Below are 11,698 nucleotides of genomic sequence, written 5' to 3'. Positions count from 1 at the left end.
AAAAAGTGGGTTGGGTTATTATAGAATAAAAATCTGACCAATTTTTGTTACTCCCAAGCAAGAAATCTGTAACGGAATCACTTTGCCAATAGGGACTGTTAGAGGTCGGATAATTATGGTAATAAATTATATTTTATACACAGATAAACTAAATAGAATTAGGAGACAGTGTATATTTATTAATCAGTTCATGACGCGCTGGGAAATACGGAAGACGGGGAAAAGCAGCAATTGAGGACTTTTATTCTTGGGTGGATTGTATATATCAAAATGGCAAATTTTGTTCTGAAATGGTCAGAGAAGTGCTTCCCTTACAAATGGAGAAAATCGACTTAAAAAGCACTTCCTTTTTTTATTAGGTTTCATATCCCTGTCCACAATTCCAATAGATATGCATTTCATAAAAGGTGTGGACATAGATGTATAAATACAACTCCCTATATAAATACCAGGGAGATAGTGTAAAAGAATGACTACCATCCCAATGTTGTCAGGACATGGTAAGAGTAGGAAGTGCGCGTCAGAAGAAATCACTCTTCTAAAGAAAGAAGCTAAAAGCACTAACAAGAATCTTGCATTGGGAGAAATAACAGGTACACCATCAAGGTTAGAGCTACGTGGCGAAATAATACGGTTTTTTCAAAGTGTTCCAGAAGCAACAATACATGGTGTCAGAAGAAGTAAACTTCTTTTATAACTTTATGGAGTATAATGTATAGTTAAAAAAATTGGCCATTTTGAAAAAAAAAGTGTTTCCATTGCAAATATCCTCAGAAGCCATGAACTTCAAAAGAAAGAAATGCTATCTATCTTCTTTGTAGTGAGTGCAATACATCATGGCTTCCCCAAAGTCAATGAAAACTACTGTCTCTAAAAAGTGTGAAATTTTAAGGTTGAATTACGATGCTAATGCAAGCCGTACACTATGTGTGGTGATTGCTTACAGGAAGCCCAGGGAGGATGGCTCTTCCGAGAGAGGTGTTCTAGACTGGACGATAAGGTCTCCTAGGAGTCAGGAACGGTGTCAGGCTCTGGACTGACCTCTGAGGTGCAGAGGGGTGGGGTCGGTTCCCGCCCGGCTCCAAGCTTTCCGGGGCGCGCCCCCACAGGGCACCGCCCATCTCTGGGGCCTCAGGTCCGGGCCCCTCACGCGCCCGGCCTGACCTCTTTGGAGCTGCGGCGGGCGGGAGGAAAAGCCCCGGGCCTGGCTGCGCGCGGAATGCAGAAGAGCCTCCCCTGCCGGGCCTCGGGTGCCCGCAGCGCGCCACGAGGGCGCGGGGAAAACCCACAACTTCCCGCCCAGGAACGACGCCCCGCTCCCGGCTTCGGCTTGGGGGGAGGGGGGGGGCGTGTTCTCGCGAGAGGAGAAGGGGCGCGGGCCGCCGCGGGCTTGGGGGCGCGGGGAAGCCCGCGGACGGGGGCCCGCGGGGAGGGGGCAGAGGCGGCGGGCCGGCTGGGGACGCGGGGAAACAGCTCCCGCCAGTCGCCGTGCGCCAGCCCCTGACGTCAGGAGTTTTCCTCAAAGTCAACAACAAGCCTGCGGCGGCGGCGGTAGCGAGAGCTGATCAGCGGCGGCCCCATAGGGAGGAGGGGGCGGGGAGGCGGCGGCGGGCCCCCCAGCGGGGCGCAGCCCGAGAGGAGGCCGCAGACCCGCGACCCGCGCCAGGCCGCCAGGGCCCAGAGCCTCCACCCGCCGCCGCCTCGCCTCGCCGGCGCGACCCGGCCCCCGCCCGAGCGGAGTTTGCTGGTGATGAATTGAATTTGTAGCCGAGATCCGATTCCCACGTAGAGTCTCCGCCCCCTCCCCCCGCCGCCTCCCTCCTCCCGCCGCCGCCGCCGCCGCCGCCTCCGCCTCCGCCTCCTCCCGCTCCAGCTCCGCGGCCCGGCCGGCTCCCTCCCTCCCTCCCCTGCAGCCCGCCGCCTGCCCTCCCGCCGGCCACACCGGCTCCAGGGGGGCCAGAGGCTCTGCGGGGTGGGGGGAGGACAGGAGGGGAGGAGGAGGGAGGGGGACCCCCGAGTCGCCCCCTCTCCTCCCCCCGCCCCCCGGCTCCATCCTCCGCCGCCGCCCGAGCAGCTGCGGGGCCGCCGCCGCCGCCTTTGCAGGTAACAGCCACCGCCCCCCACTCTTGCCCTCTCCCGGCCGCGCCTGTTCTCCCTCCGGGCCCCCCTCGGGTGGGGGTGGCGGTGGGTGAATGAGGTGGGGGCGTCCGGCTTGTCACCGCGCCGGGGACGTGGGCGGGGGCTGGGTCGCAGGGGGCTGGGGTTGGGATGCGGGTGCGGAGGCCGGGGATGCCCGGCGCGGACGGACCGCACCCCTCACTTTGCTGAGGGAAGCTGAGGCGGCGGTGCGTGGGGGCCGGGGAGGGTGTTCCTGGCCTAGCGATGCGGTCCGGGTCTGGGCCGCCCGGGCCCGGCGCCTCTGGTCTCTGCGCCACTCTCGATACAGCCCGCTCACCCTCCTCGCCGGCCGGCGGCTAGGGGAGGGGGCCCGCTCGGCCTGAGGTGGCGGCGGGGTTATGTAACGCGGGGAGCGCCTGTGTCAGGGCGTTTGGATGGGGGAGGGGGCTGTGTGCGCGTGGGTGGGGGAAGGCAGGGATGCGACGGCTCCCCGGGGTCTTGTTCTCCACACCGCTCCCCCCCCCCCGCCCCCACTCCGCCGCCGGCGCACAGGAAGAGACGGCCCTGGTCGGGTGGGGGTGTGTGGGAGGTGGGGAACGTGCTTGTCTGTGTTTTTAATAGTAGTGGGGTTTTGATCCGCTCCGGAGTTGTGTGCTAAGAATAGAAATGTACGGAAGATGCTGGCTTTGGCGGATCCAGTGATGCTGTCGCTGCTGGCGGCGGCGGCGGCGGCGGCGGCGGCGGCGGCGGCGGCGGCTCTGGCTGCAAGTAAACAAACCAGTCTCTTCCTCGTCCACCTTCTCCTGCGCATCGGGTCTGCATCAGCCATGATGCTAGTGGGGCCCTTCTGAGCCCAAAGTTGAAGCGGAGCTGGTTGCTGTGTTCACCCTGACTCCTGGGCGGGGTCACCCCTTGTTTGGGATTTCCCGGGAATCTACAGTTAGGCTAGATTGAATTTCTTTGGGGCCCTGTTTTCAATACCGGTATTTACTGTTTATCTTCTGAAAGCAGAGGAAATGTTTACCCATAAGTCAAGGCTGACATACTCACGTTTCTTCCATAAAATAATGTTATGAAAATAAAACCAACACGTTTCACCAGTGTGGTAATTGGTTGAAAGCCCAGCAGTTTGTAATGGATAACGTTTCCAAGTAGAAATTCAACAGTGAAACCCAGGTATCTATATTAATTACTGGTGTCAATAAAATGTTCACACTTTTTTAGTTCATCATGAAGCTAAAGAATGTGGACTAGTGACTTTTTTTTGTAGTTAATGCGTTGGCGACTGCCTCAAATCATCAATTTAGATATATGTTCCATCTTTGGTAAAGCATGGTCATGTAATATCTTTTAGTGGACTGTAAATCATTAGACAACTACTGGGCTTTTTGATGGAAAGTCACTAAATTAGGTTATGCATTGTTGGAAAATAGTTGAAAAAGCCAAAGGAGGAAGAATTCCATAAAGATGGTTTAGGAAACTGTCTTCAGAACTTGTCATGGCGAAATATGTGTAAATGAATAGGAATATTACAGGAGGTGGTTGTCTAAAACGTGAAAACATCTTTTATTGGAGTATCTACTTATTAGTATTACTAGCTTTAAGGTATATGACAGGATGCATAATTATTTGCAAGATAGAAGTCAGGACTGTAGATTTTTTTTCCTTTGCCGATATATAGTCTTGACTTTGAAAGTTCACCAGTGAGATTGCATCTGAAGACCTGTTTTTTGTTTTTCTCACTAGGGTTTATCCCAATATCTTTGACTGGTTTGAGCTTTTAATTTTAAAGTAAGGGAAGTGCATGTATCACACGAATGAGGCAACATTGGAAGTTAGGTGAATGTAAAGTTTTAGTTTTATGTTTGTACCGTGTATTTGCAGTAGGTAGTATGTTTTCTTAGAGTGTTTGAAAAATAATGTCTAAAGTAATTCTGCAAAAAAATTTTTGAAACTATTATTTGTATTCATTTTGTCTCCTACATTTAGCCGTTCTGTAATGATTACTTTAGTGAATTGTTTTCCAACTTAAAATTAATTTTTACTTTGACTCTTAGTTTAAGTTGTGTATGTCAGAGTATTGCTTTGGATGTTTTTGTTTATGTAACTTAAATGGCTGTAAAATATTTTAAATAAGATTTCATTCATTCATTCATTCAACAAATATTAGAGTGTGAACTGTGTGGTAGGGACTGATTTGATTAAAAACTTTTACTATTTACATTTCATCCAGAAGATCACCACTGTTAGACAATGAATTTGTCTTCATAATCACTGCAAATCTAAACATGTTTTCGTTAAACATATGGGACACATGTACTTAGCATAGAGTCTTGTGCAAAGTAAGGATTTAAGGTTTTTTAAACTCTAGCTTTCTATTTAAACATGAGACATTCTTACAAAAAATTCGATGGAAATTTTCAACTACTTAGTTTTCTTTAAAAGGAGGAACTGGTTTTACAAATTAATTTTGTGGAAGTTTAGAATTTACTTAAACTTTGCCTATTTTTATGAAAAGATGGCTATACTTTCTTTTGTTGTTATATCTTTTAGTACTATAATTCACCCTTGGGAAGATAAGGCAATTGTTAATGATGTGTTAATTGGATTTTTAACATGATTTGATAGGATCTAGTCTTTATAGTGTGATTAAGTTTCAAGCACTAAAAAATATTTAACATAAAAATATATGACTAACATAAGATGCAAGACAGAAAAAGAAATCATTTCATTTTGACCAAATCAGTCGTGTAATTTGACTTGCATTTTTATTTTTAAGTTAATATAAATCGATGCACATGATTAATTTTTATAGATTTGTGTTAGAGTATTTAAATTATTTAAAATTTCTCTGTCTTTTACTCCAGGTTTCAGAGTGCGCATCAGAATTCTAAATGTTCCTTTCGTGCACCATGTACTTTTCTGTAGTTGCCTGAATCATCTGAATCGTCTGATGTTAACTTACATGTTTTATCATGGTCTTTTATGTATGATAGAGCTACATTCAATTTAGAGTTAATGCTAGCCAGTGCCTGATGAGCGCTTGCATGTGCCAGGTACTGTTATATGTGCTTAACGTGTATAAATGCATTTAATCTTTACAATAGCCTGTTACACTTTTGAAAGTGATTTTCACAGGAGAAAATACTTTTTCTGGCATTGTAAAAATTTGTTTCATTTTAACTTTAGTAATTTTGAAACACTTTTTCTTTCAGTGTTTGTGCTAACCTGTTTGTGCCTATTACTAGAATTCGCAATGACAATGCTAAATTTCAATAAACTTGTATAGTATAATTTCCACAGAAATCAAGATAATATAGTAAAACATATTGACTGATCCGTAACTTTTTTTAAATTTCATTTCTTTCAAATGCTAAATTAAATGCCACAGATGTTTACATGTTTTATTGTAGCACCATGGTCTTTGAACATGTTAGATGTAAACATTTCCTTTGCCAGGAAATCTCCAAATGGTGGTCGATAGGTAAATTAGTGTATGCTTCTTGACCTGTAGATTTGGTTTTTAGTTCTTTTCAGTACTCTGTTTATATTTATTTGTCACCAATTACAGATATTTCACACTTTGGGTATATTTTGCTAATATTCAGAGGGAAAAGTAAAAAAAAAATTATTGGAAGAAATCACTGGGAGATTTTCAAATGAGAATTTTTCTTCTCAATGTTAATTGAAAAAGCCTCTGACTATATTTGGGAGTCTAGGGGATGAGAGGGGGAGGAAGATGGTATGTTTGCCAGTAGTGGAATTTAGTCCAAATTTTGTCTGAGTGGAATTGATGTTTGAATGTTTTATCTTCTCAACTATATATTAACCTTTTGAGCACAGGAACTGTGTATAATCAGGATACTGTCACCTAAGATGCCATCTATAAGTGAAATAGATAACTCAGTAGCTTTAAACTTGAAGAACAATAAATAAGAGCTATTTAGAGTTCATCTAATGCTATACTTTTATTTTTATGGCTAAGGAAACTGAGGCACAGAGAATTAAAGGGCCTTATACAGCATTAGTCTGGGCTGGGCAGAGTTGGGAATAGGGACCCAAGTTTCTTGTCCTGTCCTGTGCTCTTTCTAATGCACCATTGTAATGAACTTTGTTACAGGATTCCATACCTACTGGTTAACTTTCAGTTTAATCAGGAGTAAAATCTGTCAGGCTGATTAATGACATTTGTGTGTGTGTGGATTCTTTTTGTTTTATAATCAGGGAGGTCCCTGAGTCAGATTTTAGAAGGATTTTACAGGTGTATTGGAAAAATATGGCCAACTGTGCAACTAAGATTGTTTTAGTAGCAACCCTCAACCTGTCCGTGTGTTGTTACATAAGTGCCTTCAAATAGAGACAAGCCACATTTTACATGAGAAATGTAGGGGTGAATTTGTCAGGAGCTTGTTCAGTGGTTTAGGTGAGCCAGAAGAATCCAATAAGCATTTTCTTAGTTGTTTCAAATTAGAATATTAAATACATCACCCAGAATGAGTTGCTTTTTTTTTTACTCGATTAATAATGGATGTGTTGGTTGAAATGGCATGTAAATGCCCTAAACAGGGGTAGGGAAGAGGGGGGGAAATGCTTTATGGTTTTATATGCATATTTCAAAGTTTATAAAGCTGATTTTTAAGAATTGGCAATTTAGAATAACATATTTTGTGTGAAAGTTAGAAATCTTGCCTTTGCTTATTCAGGTATTTTCCCATAGTGTGAAACAGTTGAAGATATCTATATGGAAAGAGTTGAAAGAAAATCCACAAAGTGTATTGTAGTATGAAGAGAGGAAAGGTATCCAAAGTATATAGTTTGTATGGTTCACTTCCCTATATGATATGTTTTTAGCAGGATAACTCTTAAAAGGACAGACTGGCTTAGAGTTATTTGAAGTGAAGATCAGGTTACCTTGAATTTCCCTTCCACTCCACTATTTTTCCTTTCCCTCAAATCCTTTTAAAAGTTTCATTAGCCTTATGCATTTATTATGGCATACATTAGTTTCACCTATTTCTTAAAATCAGTAAATATCATAGAATTACACCATGGTTACCCTTGACCATCCTTGTTTTTCAGAGTAGCAACTTTCTATTGTATTTGGATATCAGTTCTTCATTACTTTAGTTTGGCTAGCGTACCTAAAGTATATAAAAAATGTGGGTGCAGAGCAAGTATATTCTACATAGTATTAATTATAGCCAAATGTATAGTAGTTTATAGGAGGTTGTATTATAGATTTGTATCATGGCTTTTAACTTAGAAATTAACATACAGGAAATTATTAACCTATGAATTTTGCTCTTTATAAAATAGAATTGCTTGGGGTGCTTTTTAACTTTATGTCAACTTAACTTTTAGTCTTCTATTATAATTTCGTTTGTGATGCTGTAGTTATATTTAATTTTTAATTTGTTTGAAAACATGCTTTACTGGACTTCTTAAATATAATTTGTTACAGAAAAAATGTTCAGAACTATTCACAAATGTTGTACATGTTTTTCAGAGCTCATATTGTGTTATTTTGTAGCAAGCATAACAAACTGATAGAAGAAGTAGTTACTTGTCACTAACTTGTTATGGTAACTGTGAGGAAATGTCATCGTTATTGATTGGTTACGGTCTTCTTAGGTTCAAAATTGTAGATGTTATAGCTACTGCACAAATTTGTTTCAGAGTTAAATGAGAAAATATATGTGAAAGCACTTTGATAACAAATTATTACAGGTTTGGAAAAGATTTTTGAAATTCTTAGTTTTGCTTGCTCCCTGTATACTCAATTATAGTTCTTGTCACAGAGTAGATAATCAATACATCTTTATTGACTGAATGAACATATATGTGTGTATATATACATATATATATATAATGTTGTGCGAATGATATTTTAAACAGATGTTTGAAAAACTTTATTGCTTAAAATTGAATGGTTGGCTGCTGTAAGTAAACAGATATCTTTTAAAAATTCTTAAAAGTATCTTGAAGAAAATCTCCTGTTCTTTCCCTTTTTCCTCCCATAATGGATAATTTTGGGCAGTGTTGATGCCTAATTTGTTTGGGAATTGAAACTTGACCATCTCAACAAAAAGAGTCGAAAAAAAAAAAAAAAAGAGTCGAGAAAAAAGGATAATTTTAATGTGTGTTAGGCCTTAAAATTAATAGGAAACATACTTTAATGAATAGGGAAGAATATTTATTTCAACTTTAATTATTTTTTTGTGGGTGCTTCCATAATGTTTAAGTTCAGGTTTGTTTTTACCATGGCTTCATACCATTCTCTGTCAACTTACAGTATTAATTTGCTTCGTCTTTATTAGGTATCTAAAGCTGCATCTTTGTTCTTTCACGCATCCATTCATTCATTTATTCCATATTTGTTGAGCATCTCTTATGTGCCAGGCAGCATTAAATTGCTTTACTAAATAATAATGCTATTGAATGAGGTAAAAGATGTGAAAATGTTTTGTAAATTGTAAAATGACATTCAAATGTAATTATTATCATTATCAAATTCTCAATTTTGTATGAAAATACTTTTAGTGTAACTGCTTTGTGTGAATTATAAATTGAATCTACTAAGAATTTTGTATGAAATTTTTTATAAGAATGGGAAAAATTAGATTACCCAGCAATGAATGTTTAACGCAATAGGTTTAAAAGAAAAATATACCACGTTTTCTTTCTTACAGCTCATTGGATAGAACACATTTCTAAAGAAGTTAGGACTGTAGGACTCTACCTTAGGAAGCAGATTACATGCCTGAAGTACAGCCCATCATTTGGCAGATTAGTGTTTTTAGTAACATGGAAGACTGAGTGGGAGAGTGTATTTGACTTGGTGCAAGAGTGTTGCCACTGTAGGAAAAGTAGATCAAAGAATATAGTTTACTGCTTGAGAGTCGATAGCATTGGTTCTATACTAAAGACAGCGTTTATTTCTATCTTATTGATCATAATCCTAGAGTAGTATACCTTTGAACGTCTTTTAAATTGTGTTCAAATAATGTATCATTTTAGCCAGAGGTGACCCAGAGCAATTTTAAAGCTGAAAATTATGAATGTGGGTGGAATTTGGTAACATTTTAAGATGCAAAATGGATAAAGCCATCTTTGTAGTACCTGGTTCACTGGCCCTGTTGAAGATGATAAATTTTGTCCTGTTGATTTAATATACATTTAAAAAGTTTAAATGTTTAGGCACTGATAAACATCTTTATCTAAAAAACTAGTTTTTGGAAACAGTTTCTTTATAAAACAGAATTCATTGATTTTGGGTTGATCTGAATATTTCAATATATTGTTTTGTCCTGAAGAGGCAGTGCTAGTGGAAAGTGTGTACCTGTTTTTGTGGTCTTGATTCTCTTATAAAGTAGCTGTATGACGTTGGGCAAGTCAATTATCTGTCTTGATTTCTGTTTCCTCAACTGTAAAATGAGGGTCCCTTCTAGCTTTAAGATTCTTTCAGTGAAATGTCCACTTAAAAAAAAAATAGAACAAATTTTGAAAATCCTTTTGTTTTTCTAGTGTTTTATATAAGGGTATTATAATACAAATTATTTTAATAGGAAAATATTCTATATATGTTTATTGGATGTGTATTATTTTTTGTTTATTACTAAGTGTTGGTCGCTGATCTCTTCCCTTTCCAATCCCAAGGATATTAAGATACGAATTTTCATTTACGCAGAGTATACAGTTTTATAGTCAGAAACCAAGAATGGCTTAATAGATGTGAGGCCTCTTGCTGTAAGTACTACCAAAGAGAAGGTCTAAGTGCAGTTCTTTTAAGACATCATTTTGCACCAGTGTCTCTAATATTTAACTCCCTTATACAGTTGACTCTTGACCAGGACTGGGGTGGGTTGCTTCCCTCACCCCAACCCCAGTGTCAGAGATCTGCCTACTGCTATCTCTGTCTCAAAAACAAAGGAATTGATAAATGACTTATCCAAGGGCAGGAAGCTGAAACAGTGTGGATAAAATAAGGATTCAAACTTTAGTTCTTTTGATTCTACATATTGTGGTCTCTAATTGAACACAAACTTTTCCCCACACTTAGTTTAAAGGTCTGTAAAATGAAAATGCAGGTACTGTATTTATTGAAAAAAAATCCATGTATAAATGGACCTGCACAATTCAAACCCATGTTGTTCAAGGGTTAATTGTAATTATTTATGTTGTATAAAGAGTTAACCCTTTCAGTTATCTAGCTTCATATTAAGTAGCCAGTTGACCATGTTGAGTTCTTCAGGAAGTTAGATAAATCACATTAAAATGATGTTTTGATTCTTTACTGAAAGCTTTTTTGTTTTTTGCCTGTTTTTAATGGTGAAATGGGTCTTGTCTTGAATTATGTGGCCATTTCCTATGGCTGTTTTTCACAGTGTGTTCCCCTGGATTTCGATACATGTTACTAAAGGAAAAAAAAAACCCTGTGTGTTCAAGTAAGTTTAGGATTTGCTGAGATAAATAAGGTTATACATTATATATGTTGTACCTTTAATATGGTAATAGTGTTGTTTCAAGAGAAAGACATGGTTTATAGAATTTCGCAAACTTACTTGACCAAATAATTTTTTTTTCTTTTTTTAACCCTCTTTTTCTTCTTATTTTTCTGGAATTTCTCTTCGTATTCTGTCAAACATATTTTGGGAGAATACACCGAGATTCTAATATTCCTCTTGACTCTGAATGATTTTGAGGACAGTCTTGCTCCAGCCTGTAGTTGCTGCCCTCAGCCCCATGGCACATGAGTGGGGTGGTCTTCTATTCAGCCACATAAACTTTGTCAGTCTTTTCTTAAGAGAATGGTAGTCTTAATTCCTGACTGCTAAATGATTAGGCTCTGTACTTAATTTGCATTGGAAAAAGAACTGTAATTCATTTCAGCACTAGCAAGGAAGTCTAACCTTGAACTTATTCCTATGTACTATTTATTAAAACCATATTTAGAAAATAGTATAGTTATATAGTCCATACATCCATTTTTCTGGTTATCTGAAATTTATGCCTGGGTTCCTGGGTCATGTTTTTTGGTCCCTTTCTGTGGAAATGCTTTAATTCAACTTTATCTTGGCACTTTCCTTTTTAGCTTGAGAGTGACAATAAGAAATAGCCAGTAAAGCTCATATATATTCCTGTATATATGTGAGGATATTTTTGAGGGCTTTTGTTTATTACACTACAAGGTATCTTACGAAGACCTATGGGTTAAATTTCAGATTTTTGTCCTAGAACGAATTGTTTCCTTCTGAACAACTTCTTTTTTTCTTTTTTAAAATATTTATGGATACTGAAAATATTGAAACTGATTGTATTTCCTTATTTGTATTGCTTCCTGAAAGCTTCAAGTTAAATTTGTGGTCCATCTTTCACAAATATGTAGATTTTTACTCTGGCTTCTTTTATCTTAATAAGAATGCAGGCTCTGGAATCAGGTAGATTGGGTTCAGATCTTGGAGCCATCATTCATTAGCTGTGTTGAAATCAGGCAAGCCACTTAATCTCTGAGCCTCAGTTTTCCCATCTATGAAATGGAGTTAATTGTATAATAGATGTAAGCACCTGTAATAGTTCTTGA

The 11,698-nt window shown here is 39.6% G+C and overlaps 1 protein-coding gene across 3 annotated transcripts in view; it reads left to right on the top strand.

The window, feature by feature from the left end:
- The first annotated feature begins 1,908 nt into the window (after window positions 1–1,908).
- The window catches only part of AKT3 (AKT serine/threonine kinase 3), a 386,558-nt gene continuing 376,768 nt past the window's right edge, over window positions 1,909–11,698 (top strand). For 2 of the 3 annotated variants that reach the window (XM_032643865.1, XM_032643791.1), the window contains exon 1: window positions 1,911–2,103. The gene's annotated coding sequence lies outside the window, so the exon portion shown is untranslated. Of the gene's footprint in view, window positions 2,104–11,698 lie in introns of all 3 variants that reach the window. The other variant, XM_032643721.1, reaches the window with a different exon arrangement.

Source organism: Phocoena sinus, chromosome 1 (assembly GCF_008692025.1).
Source record: "Phocoena sinus isolate mPhoSin1 chromosome 1, mPhoSin1.pri, whole genome shotgun sequence".
NCBI classification, from domain to species: domain Eukaryota; kingdom Metazoa; phylum Chordata; class Mammalia; order Artiodactyla; family Phocoenidae; genus Phocoena; species Phocoena sinus.
Note: the sequence above shows the minus strand (reverse complement) of the source record. Positions and strands in the feature narration are given on the sequence as shown.